The sequence below is a fragment of the Suncus etruscus genome, chromosome 11 (genome assembly GCF_024139225.1).
Source record: "Suncus etruscus isolate mSunEtr1 chromosome 11, mSunEtr1.pri.cur, whole genome shotgun sequence".
NCBI classification, from domain to species: domain Eukaryota; kingdom Metazoa; phylum Chordata; class Mammalia; order Eulipotyphla; family Soricidae; genus Suncus; species Suncus etruscus.
This window is the reverse complement of record NC_064858.1, coordinates 20,395,371-20,408,020: the sequence shown is the minus strand read 5'-3', so window position 1 is coordinate 20,408,020 and position 12,650 is coordinate 20,395,371.

Sequence of the window (12,650 nt, the reverse complement as noted above, 5' to 3'; positions counted from 1 at the left end):
TTGTGTTTCCAGAAGCCCCATTCCGTTACAATAGTCTCTGCCGGACCTTTGGAACTGGGGATCATGGTTTTTGTGCAGGTCGTAGTTCAAACCCTAGACTAGGAATTTTTTATTGGTCCCAAGATATATACAGTCTGGTCATGATTCTAGCAGCCAGTCATCTGTAACTCGCTATCTTGGCTTTTGGACCTACCAATGGTTGACAAGTCTTTTGATTTTGTCTTGTCATTAGCTGATAGGTAGGGTAATCTGCTCTTAAGTCAAGTCGTTTCCATTTTCCTCGATGTCAGGATATCATATTAGAGTTGGCACTTGTTGGTGTTATAGCAGTATTAAGGCTGTCCCAGATGGGATTTGTTTCCTGCAGCTGTTGTGAAGAACTGTGCTGTTTCTATGTCTGGGATCCAGGGTTCAAGGCTGGACAGATGGTGTCTAATTACCTGAGGTCTAAGTTGATTCCACATGACATATTTTCAAGGTAGGAGGTATCCCTGTATTGTAAACAACTAAGAGTTCCTATCTCTAGTAGATAAGAGCTCTTTATTATATGTAAGATTTCCCCCTTTTTTTAGTGTGCCTTTGCAGGGAGAAATGGTGCTACATCATATTATTGGTGTATTTGGGGGTGGACAGAGCGGAAAACAGAAACAGGTCACATAGTCAAAAAAGATACAAAAAATTAGGATTAAAAATGTATGTGCTCACATATGTATATGTCGAACAGACAATTTTTTAAAGAAGGAATGAATTAACAAAGTACTTAAAGGACCAAAGTGATGTAAAAGACTACCTTACATTTGAGGAAAAGTGGGTAAAGAGGGGGTGTAATACAGGTCTTATGTTTATGTTGGAAGTACAGGTTTTTCCATTGACTTTTGGGTTTTTCTTGTGGTATGTGGGTTCCCAGGCACCTTTCCATCACACCCCCTGACCTTCTTCAGATTGGCAAAAGATTTGAGGCAGGGAGGTCTTGGAAGAGTTCTTGCATTGGGGATACTTTTGGAGCTAAGTCCAGTTTCAAGTAACAGTCCACATTAGGGGGAGTTGGTAGGGAGGGCCATGCTGCATGAGTCCGCGGAGGAGTTGGCTGCCTTTTCTTGCAGGTGACGAGGTGTGGATTTGACTGGGTGTCCCTTCTCTTGGGTGCTAGGTACTGGTTTGTTGGGGTAGGAGGTCAATCTTGATGCCTATAGATTAAGGACTGTGGGTGAAGAGTTTTAATATGGTGGGAGGTTTAGATGGGATTGAGGAGTGAAGGGATAGTTGGATTTCCAAAGGGGGGGAAGGGGAGGGTATGTGGTAGGGGTAGGAAGGGAGAAAAGAGAAAATACATTAGAAAGAAAGGCAGAAGAGAAAAGGAAAAAAGTAAAGAGATGAATAGAAAAGAAAAAATAAAAAGAAAGTAGTGAGAAGAGAGGAGAAAGTAGCAAGGTAATGCTAGTTTGCTTGAGTGTGTTCGATGAGTAGAGCCTGTAGTTTATGTCTGTACATCGCAGTTACTGCTTCGGTGGTCTGATAGGTCATGTGCTTCAATTCCTAAAAGAAGGTGTATCCTTGAGATAAAGTGTATATTAAAGAGTTTTCTCAGGACCATCTCATAGTACCAGCTAGGTATGGTATCTCGTGTGGTATCCCGAGCTGCCATCTTAGTTTGTCCGCCCTTTGTATCCAAGAACGCCTGTGGACAGAAAAGCTGAGAGATTATTTTAAATATAGTAAGATAAAGGCATTAAGACATAGTGTTTTGGGATGTTTCCACTGGAGTCAGTGATTTTCCAAGTTATTCTTTACCTGTGATCCTGTATAATATCCCTAAAGGATTATTATGGGCCTTTGTTGTAAAAGGATGATTACATACCTGTTCTCTTTATGCTGCTGTTTCTGGTGTTGCTGTTTTCATTATGGTATAATGTAGTCAAGAGTTTGTGTTGTTCTTTTTTCATGTATTTTGGGCACTGCTCCCAAGTATATGTTGACTATTACAGGGTTTAGACTTTCTACCCTGTTAAACCCTTTAATTTGATTGTTGAGTAAAAGTTGTGTATAGGATGTATGTTCTAGGTGCTTTAGAATAGTGCTACTATTCTGTGTTTATCTTTTGTTTTCTGACTTACTTCGTTTAACATAACATGTTCTAGGTCCATCCACATTGCTGCAAAGTCTGTGATTGTATCATTTCTGGCTGTCATGTAGTATTCCATTGTGTATAGATACCACATCTTAATGATCCATTCATCTGTTGTTGGACATCGAGGTTGGTTCCAACACTTGGCTATTATACTGAGTGCTGCAATAAATAGTGGGGTGCATACATATTTTGGAATGAATGTCCTTCCACCTTGGGGATATATACCTAGGAGAGCAATTGCTGGGTCAAATGGCAGCTCAATTCTGAGTTCCTTGAGCACTTTCCAGACTGTTCTCCATAGGTGTTGGACTAGGGGGCATTTCCACCAGCAGTGGATGAGAGTTCCTTTCAAACCACATCCCCGCCAACGGAGATTGTTCCCATTATTTTTGATGTGGGCCATCCTCAATGGTGTAAGGTGGTATTTCATTGTTGTCTTGATTTGGATCTCTCTGATGATGAGTGAAGGTGACCATGTTTTCATGTGTTTGTTGGCCATCCTTCTGTCTTCCTCAGAGAAGTGTCTATTCATTTCTTCTCCCCATTTTTTATGGCTTTATTCGGTTTTGGGGGGCTCAGTTTAATGAGTGCTTTGTAAGTTTTAGATATCAGCCCTTTATCTGATATGTCTAGTGAGAAGATTTTTTCGCATTCTGTTAACTGTCTTCTTGCATTAAGTAAGGTTTCTTTCGCCATGCAGAAGCGTTTTAGTTTGATGTAGTCCCATTTGTTTATGTTTGCTGCTAAGGTCTTGCCATTGGTGTTCCATTCTCGAAGACCTTTTTGATATATAGGTCTTCGAGTGTTCTGCCTATTTTATTCTCAATAAAATTTATAGATTTGGATCTGATTTCAAGATCTTTGATCCATTTTGAATTGACTTTTGTATAAGGAGTGAGGTATGGGTCAATTTTCACTTTCATGCATGTGGTTTTCCAGTTGTACCAACACCATTTGTTGAATAGGCTTTCTTTGTTCCATTTCAAGTTCTTGCCTGTCTCTGTTCAGTATCATGCTGTTTTGATTACTATGATTTTATAGTATAGTTTCAAGTTAGGTAAAGAGATGACACCCAGTTTCTTGGTTTTCAGTATGTGTTTGGCTATCCTGGATCTTTTTTGGTTCCAGATAAATTTTGTTATTGATTGTTCTATTTCTTTAAAGAATGGTGTCTGAATATGGATAGGATTGCATTAAATCTATATAGTATTTTGGGTAGGATAGTCATTTTGACTATGTTAATTCTACCTATCCATGAGCATGGGATGTTCTTCCATTTCTTTAGCTCATTTTCAATTTCTTTCTGAAGTGTTTTGAAGTTTCCCTCGTATAGGTCTTTCACTTCCCTTGTAAGGTTGATTCCTAGGTACCTGATATTTTTTGAAACTATTTTGAATGGAATTGTATTTTTAATCTCTCTCTCCTCGACTTCATTGTTTGTATATATAAACGCTACTGTCTTTTGTGTATTGACTTTGTATCCAGCCACTTTGCTGTATTGGCTAATTGTTTCTAGGAATTTTACTGTGGACTCTTTAGGGTTTTCAATGTATATCATATTGTCTGCAAATAGAGATAGTTTGTGTTCCTCTTTCCCAATTTGGATTGTTTTGAATCCCTTCTCTTGTCGGATTGCTATTGCAAGGGCTTCTAAGGTTATATTGAATAAGAGTGGAGAGAGTGGACAGCCTTGTCTAGTTCCTGACCTTAGTGGGAATGCTTCTAGTTTCTCGCCATTAAGGATTATGTTGGCTGTAGGTTTTTCATAGATAGCTGTAATTATCTTGAGAAAGGTTCCTTCTAACCCTATTTTGGTGTGTGTCTTTAACATGAAAGGGTGTTGGATTTTGTCAAACGCTTTCTCTGCATCGATTGATATGATCATGTGCTTTTTGTCTTTTTTATTGTTGTTGTGATGTATAATGTTGATTGATTTGCATATGTTGAACCAACCTTGCATTCCTGGTATAAAATCTACTTGGTCATGATGTATAATCTTTTTGATAAAGTGCTGGATTCGGTTTGCTAAGATTTTGTTGAGTATCTTGGCATCTATGTTCATTAGTGAGATTGGTCTGTAGTTTTCTTTCTTGGTAGTGTCTTTGCCATCTTTGGGAATGAGTGTGATATTGGCCTCATAAAAGGAATTGGGGAGGATTCCTGTTTTTTTCTATGGTTTGGATGAGCCTATGGAAAAGTGGTAGTAGGTCTTCTCGAAATGTTTGATAGAATTCACCTGTAAATCCATCTGGGCCCGGACTTTTGTTCTTAGAGAGTTTCTTTATTACTTCTTCAATTTCCTCCAATGTGATTGGTCTATTTAGGCTTTCTAGATCTTCCTTTTCCAGTCTCAGAAGATAATATTTTTCTAGGAATCTTTCAATTTCTACTGGGTTCTCTAGCCTAACTGAGTATAGTTGTTCATAATACGATCTCATGATATGTTGTATTTCTTGGGGTTCTGTTGTAATCTCTCCCCTTTCATTTGTGATCCTACTAATTTGGATGTTTTCCCTCTTTTTTTTGGTGAGTTTTGCAAGTGGTTTGTCTATCTTGTTTGTTTTTTTGAAAAACCAACTCCTGTTCTCATTTATTTTTATATTGTTTTCTTAGTTTCTATGTTGTTTATTTCTGCTCTGGTTTTTATTATTTCTTGCCTTCTGGTTGTGGTTGGATTTCTCTGCTGCTGTTGTTCCAATTACTTGAGGTACTCGTTTAAACTGTTGATTTTGTTATTTTCCTGTTTCTTGACAAACACCTGTATTGCTATGAGTTTCCCCCTAATTACTGCTTTTGCTGTGTCCCACAAATTTTGGCAAGTTGTCTCTTCATTATCATTTGTCTCAAGGAATCTTTTTATTTCTTCCTTGAGTTTTTCTTTGATCCAGCTCTTTTTGAGCAGCATGTTGTTTAATCTCCAGGTATTAGTTTTTCTCCATTGTTTCTTCTTGAAGTCAATTTTGACCTCTATTGCATAGTGATCTGATAGGCTAGTTCTAATGATCCTTACATTTGTGGTCTTATATAGCTTGGCTTTGTATCCTAAGACATGGTCTATTCTGGAGAAGGTTCCATTTGGGCTTGAGAAGAATGTGTATTCAGCTTTCTGGGGATGGAGGGCTTTATATAAGTCTATTAGCCCGAGGTCTTCTAGTTTTTCATTTAGGGTTCTTATTTCTTTGCTAATATTTTGTTTGGTGGATCTGTCTAGTGGTGATAGTGGAGTATTGAGGTCCCCTACTAATATCACATTTCCCTTCATGTGTCTCTCCAGGTTTGTGAGCAGTTGCCTCACATATTTTGCTGGCTCTACATTAGGTGCACATATATTAACCAGGGTTAGTACTTCTTGATCTACTGTACCCCTGAGCAGTAGATAGTGACCCTCTTTGTCTCTGATCACTTTCTTGAGATTGAATGCAATTTGGTCTGATATAAGAATGGCTGTCCCTGCTCTTTTTTGTTTTCCATTGGCTTGTATAATTACTTTCCATCCTTTTATTCTAAGCCTGTGTTTGTCCTGTAGTTGTAGGTATGTTTCTTGCAGACAGCAGAAGTCTGGTTTATTTTTCCTAATCCAGTTCTCTACTATGTGTCTTTTAATTGGAGAGTTTAGTCCGTTAACATTTAGGGAGATTACTGAGAGAGAGGACTGTTGTGCAGTTGTGTTGTGTGGAGTGGTTGTTACAATTGGGGGTTTGGATTGTGTAATTTCTGAGTAGGTCATTTAGGATCGGCTTTGTTTGCACAAATAGTTCAAGTTTGTTCATGTCTGAGAATTTTTTTTAGTCTGCCTTCCCATATGAATGGTAGTTTTGCTGGGTATTGGGCCCTGGGTTGGAAATTTCTTTTATTCAGTCTTTTAAATATGTCATTCCACTGTCTTCTTGCTTGAATTATTTTAAATGGGGGTTCTGGTTTGATTTTTATGTCCCTTCCCTTGTACTTGAGGTTTTTTTTTTTCACCCTTATTGCTTTAAGGAGCTCCTCTTTCTCTTTGTTTTTTTGCCATTTGGATTACTATATGTCTTGGTGTTGGTTTATTGGGGTCTATTTTTATTAGGGACTCTCATCACTTCTTGGATTTGCCCTGAAGTTTCTTTCCAGAGAGTGGGAAAATTCTCTGCTATTATCTCCCTGACTATTTGTTCTTCCCCTTTCCCTATTTCCTCCCCTTCTGGTATACCCACAATTCTTAGATTGTTTCTTTTGTCCTTGTTCATTAGATATTGGATTTTTCTTTCCAGTGTTTTGCCTTTTATTTCTTTGTTGGTTTATTGATCATTTTTTGTTTGTAGTTTTCCTTCGAGTTCCTCAATATGCTTCTCCAACTCTGTATTTCTGCCTGTAAGGCTTGTTACTTTGTCTTTTAATTCCTTCATTTCTTTTTGTATGGAATCTCCCATGTTCTTTAACATTTCTTCTTTAATTTGGCTGATGCATTCATCCATAGATTTCTTATACTCAGTAGCTAGGGTTTCTTTCATTTCTTGTATTAATTCTTGCATTTCCTTCCTCATGGCTGCTTTTAGGTTTTCTTCACGTGGATCTGTGCGTTTGGGCGGACTTGGAAACTTGCTAGGGTTTGTCACCGTATCTTCAGTTATTAGTGTTCTCCTTAATTTACCCAGTATTTCTTTGCATTTATTGGTGTGATTTTGGGTGCTGTGCCTTCTAAATTTAGCTTGTTTTGATTCCCTGTGGTGTGGGAATGGGTCCACTCCTGAGGTTGATTCTAGAGTGACTGTTGCGTGAGCTCGCTGAGGTTTGGCTCCTCCTGTGCTCTTTATGTGGCCTGATTCGTTGCTTTGATCTTTTGTTGGCAGCTAGTGCTGGTCCTCTTCTGGTCACAATGATGGAGGGCACTGTTGAGTCTAGCTCTTTCTCCTCCCCTTTGTTACCTAGAGGTCAGCCTTCCATCAGTGGGTCTTCGTCAATTTTCTGCTCCTTATTCCTGTCAGTGGTGCAGTTCCGCTCCTGGCCACAATGGTTGCTGGCGCTGCTGAGCCTAGCTCTCTATCCTCCCTCCTCTCTCTGGGAGCCAATGTTGCTCTGCCCCCTCCGAGTCTCTGCTGAAAAAATTCCCTCAGCCAAACCCTGCCGGCTGCTGCCCTCAGCTATTGTGGGGTCCCAGGTCCGCTCAGGGGCTCAGGGGGATGGGCTGCTCAAGGTCACCCAAGGGTCCAGGTGGGTGGCCCTATGTCCCTCCATCTATTGGTCCTAGTCTGCCCCAGCAGCGCAGGGTTCTCCTCACCCCTTCTACCTTTCACTTGGGCTTGGGGTCCCAGAGCGGCTTGCTCAACTTGCTGGTCTAGGCGCCCTGGGGGAAGGGACTCACCCAGTCCGCTCTCTGCCTGCACTTGAGGTCCCAGGGGGGGGGGCTTGCCAACTAGGCGCCCACATGGGGGAAAGGGGACTCACCCGGTCTGCTCTCGGCCTGCGCTTGGGGTCCCGGGGGGGACTTGCTGGTCTAGGCGCCCATGTGGGGGGAAAGGGGACTCACCCGGTCCGCTCTCCGCCTGCGCTTGGGGTCCCGGGGGGGGGGGACTTTGACTCTTCAATTTCTTGAAAGATTCTGAAAATAATTGGTATTAGTTCCTTATGAAAGGTTTGTAAGAATTTTTTAGTGAATCCAATTGGGCCTGGGCTTTTGTTTGGTGGAAGACTTTTGCTTACCATTTTAATTTCTTCAGTAATAATGGGTCTGTTTAGATATGCTAGATCATCCTAGTTTAACTATGGAAAATTATAAGAGTCCAGGAATTTATGCATTTCTTTTAGGTTTTTATGTTTTGTAGCATAGTGTTTCTCAAAGCTATCTTTGATTACCCTTTGAATTTCTGCATTATCTGTAGTAATCTCCCCCAGTTTCAGCTTTAGCACTCTGGGGTGTGCTCCATAGTTGTTGAGCCCCTTGTATTTCACCTAGTGCTGTTGCCCAATTACTGAGGTAAGACTGATTTCTACCAGTCTCCCCTCAGTCAGGACTTCTCAAAATTTGGATGTCCCAATGGGTCCAAGACATTGACCAGGTAGAAATATCCTGTGCCCAGTGTCGGCTTGTGGGGGAACCCACTGACCTAGAGCCAGTGTTAAGGAAACACATTTTTCAACATATCTCTGGAGAGATAATAATCTAATCTAACCTCTGGAGAGATAAGTATCTATGTCATATAAATCTGTGTCAGATCAATGTCAACTTTGGCTTACTAGCTCTAATGAATACACCTGCCTGAAGAAGCATTTGAAGATCAATGAACTTTTATCTTTTCACCTCTTGGAAAACAGATTGGGCAAACAGGCGGTACAGAGTTTTCCTAGGAGAAGAACACTTCTGCAGGAACTATGGTCCCCATAATTTTAAAGAACATCTGAGGGGAGCTCCATTCATGTGTTCTAAAATGAGAGTGAGAGACCTATCTTGGGATCATGAACCACACAGTACATGTGTATACATGTGTATATATGCACATGTACACAAGTACATGTGTGTTTCTGAGCAGAAGTGAAGGTGCGGTTAGAATGTAGAACAGTTTAAAAGCTTAACAACTGAAACACAGGGGCCAGAGTGATAGCACAGCAGCCAACTCGGATTTGATTTCCTAGCATCCTATATAATTCCCCAAGTTCCACTAAGTGCAGAACCAGGAATAACCTCTGAGCATTGTGGCTTGTGCCCCTCCAGCATCTCTGGACATAGCTGAAGCAGCAGAGGGTGAGAAATTTTAAAGTGTGTGTTGAATCCTCACTAGTGCATAACTTCCCACAGTACAGGGAGGCCCCTATGCAGGAGAATGCTGGGTAATTGACATGAGTTTCCACTTGGCTACAAACTCCTGCTTCAGGACCTTCCATTCTGAGCACCAGAGCAGGAGCAGGGTTGTGAAGCAAGGAAGCTTTCTGCAAGATACTCTCGATAGTGGAAGCATCAGGAGTTCCTAGGATACTTTGAGCATAAAGGGTATATGCTGAGATAGTGGACATGGCTGTGTCTCCTTTGGAGCTATGGTTAACTGCTGCTAATTTTCTCACTGAGCCAGATCAGAACTGAGCCTTCTTACTAAGTTGTACTGTTTCTACAAAAGCCCCAAAGTGACTATTCATTCATATATTAGAAAAGAACTATAAAGGCAAGCTAATGGAGTCTCTACATTCCACCTCTGTCCCCATCTCCCTATAAGGCAATCTGGAGTTAGCCTGATAGAGTTTGAAAATAGTTTTTAATTCAAGAAAATCAATTATTATAATGGCTCCTTTCTTCTTGATTGAAAATATGTTCAATTTGAACTGAGTGAAATTACATTTGTTTTGTCAGGGACCAGCTTCAGGAGTAATGGAGAGCAGAGCAGGATATGGAGCTGGGAATGATCTCTTTGTAAAATAAAAATCCAAAGGTTGTGAGACTTACAGATGTTTCTAATTTCTTCAGTGGATTATGCTGATGAAGCAGGGTATCAGTGAAGAAAAAATACGCCAAGCAGTTAGGACCAGAGTTAGTTTGCCTTTTGCCTCATGGCTTCTATGCCATGTGCACTCTCTGCATCTGCCAAAAGCCAGAACTGCTCTCCTTATTCAAACCAACTCCCAATACCAGGAAGGGGAAGATTGAGTAAGATACAAGAGTAACTATCCAGTAGTCTATTACATATCAAAGGAAGAGGTTACCAAGAAGAGGAAAGTTGAAGAAACAGCTTTATTTGGGATTAATAGTTAGGTATTATCTCATACACAAGACCTCACACATGACAGGCATGTGCTCTACCACCTGAATCAAATCCCATACCCCATGGGTTTTTATGTGGTTTGTAGGATTGTGACCCTTGGTTTTCTGTCCTGTTGGATTTACCCTAGGTGCCTGTAAGGGGATGTGAGGTTGGAGCAGGTGAGGGAAATTTTCTTTAAGTTGATGGGGATCTCCATTTTCTATCTTGTTTGTACCATCTCTTGAGGGGATATCTTTTAGTATTTTGCACCTCTTCTCACTGCCTTAAGGATCCAAAGATATTGGGGCCAGGGCGGTGGCACAGCAGTAGGGTGTTTGCTTTGCATGCGACTGACCTAGGACAGACTGCAGTTCAATCTTTTGGTGTCCCATATGGTATCCCAAGCCAGGAGCGATTTCTGAGTGCATAGCCAGGAGTAACACCTGAGTGTCAGTGGGTACAGCCAAAAAAAAAAAAACCAAGAAAATTTCAAAAATAGCCATAGGCTTTTGTAAGAAAAAGAAAAAGCAGGTTGCAAAACTTTTGGGAGAAGAAAATAGGTTGACTTAGATTCCCCAAAACAAAATGGGCAAAAGAGGAGATGAATTTTGATCCAGGCTAGAAGTGGACATTGAGTGACAGAAAGCTGTAGTATTCTGTCCAGGGGAAAGGGGCTTCTTGGCAATGGAGGAGGGGGATGGGTAGAGGTTGCTCAGGGCATAGGGATGTGAGGCCTTCCAGTAAAGAATTGGGGGAAGATCAATGTGACCTGTTCCTCTGATCATTGTCTGGAGGAGTCAGAGAAATAATGCATCAAATAGTGCATGTGCACAACTTTGGTTCTATCCCTGTCATTACATGATCCTCAGCAACACAGGGTGAGTCCTGCTAGTCCCAGAACAGCCATAAGCCCACCATCCCACTACAGCAAAGTGATATTGTGGTCAGGGTTGCTCTACACCAGGGGTCTTCAAACTACGGCCCTTGGGCCACATGCAGCCCGCAGAGGAGTCTGATCCAGCCCGCCAGCAGTGAGCACTCTTTGGTTGCCAAGATACCTGCCAGCATATACACTCAATGTATATCCAAATATCAGGAACCATGCACTCAAAATGGTAACCATCTTTGGTAGCACTTACGCCTGTGAACAGACTTTTTCAAGAATGAAACATCTGAAATCTCCAACCAGATCAAGATTAACTGATGCCCACTTGCATCACTTATTATGGCTGGCAGTGACAAATATGGAACCGGACATTGACCATCTCATTAGCCAAAAGCAGGCCCACAGTTCCCATTGAAATACTCGTGCGTGATCTGTTTATTTATAAATAATTTTTATTTTATTTATATAAGATATGTGCAGTGTGAGTAGGAATTAGTAGCTCATATAGTCCGGCCCTCCATCTCTCTAAGGGCCCATAATCCGGCCCCCACTTTAAAAAGTTTGAAGACCCCTGCTCTACACAAATTCCAAGCACATTGGCAGAGAATTTCTCACACTCAATGTTTCTCAGACACATTGACTTACTCTCAGTAATTCTCACAATGACTTTAACATTCAGTGATTCTCACTGCTGGGTCTGGACTCGAGATCTAACCCACAAAGATGAGGGGTGACAAGTCAGTAATGCAAATGCGGAAAGCTTATTCAGTTACCAGCACATCTTGCAGGTGGCAGCGATCCAGATGAGACTTGCAAGCCCTTTTTATAAGACTCCTGGGGCACCAGCAGAGGGGCAACACTATAGGTTATTAATAAATGTTGCATCAGCCAGGTTTAAAATGGCTGACTGAAGTAGTAGTGGAGGGACTTGGGCACCCACTTGGTGCCTTTGACACTGATGTGAAGTTATATAAAGTTTATCACCTGTAGGCCCCACAGATGTTGTTAGTTTATCTAGTTGTCCTGGTACGTGCACTCAAAGTTCCTGGAACTTGCTGTGCTGGCCTAGTACTTTCTGCCACATATATGAGGCCTGTCATGGCAGTTATTATGTCCAAAGCAAAGCATGTTTTTAGAAGCAAAATGGCAGTAGTTAATTTTAAACTTACATTTTTTTCTAACATCATAAAATTCACTGTTTTCTCTCATTAATTCTCACATTTGGTGTTTTTCACTCAGTAATTCTCAAATTCAATGATTTTTACAATTAGTGATTCTCACACTTGGTGTTTCTCACAGTGATTCTTACATTCAATGTTTCTCTCAGTGATTCTCACACCCAGTGATTCCCACCTAGATACACCTAGGTACTGGCAGCTGCCCTGCTTGAGCCTCAGAGTGACATCCCCAAGAACATTTTCTTGTCCTCCAGTCTTTCTATTCTGGAAGCAGGTCTTAGCATCCATCTGTTCCGTCTGCCTTCCCAACAGTACCCCCAAACCCTGGGCAGGGACTCATAAATATCACCTCATCCTTCCCCCATCTTCCTTGGACCCTGCCCTACACATGCAGCTTAAGGTGGAGCAAACCCATTCCAGGCAGCTAAGAGAGGGACACAGTTGGGAGGGTGCACAGCTGTGAGAGGGCACAATGGAGAGGGGGCCACTGCTGGGAGGAGGACACAGTTAGAAGAATAATTCTTGCCTGACTCAGGGAAGTCAAACTCTGGCACTTTATGATTTTCCCTGCAACTGCGCCACTGCCTGACACTCAACTATGTTGTCTTTTCATCTGATTCCTCCAATCAGAGATGCAGGTGTTTTGTCATGGGGTTTTATAATAAGAGTGCCTGTGACAGTGACAGAAATGTCCATGATCGGGGCACCATGATGGGGTTCTGTGGTGGGCTGGCAATGTTTCTAACTGCTCTACC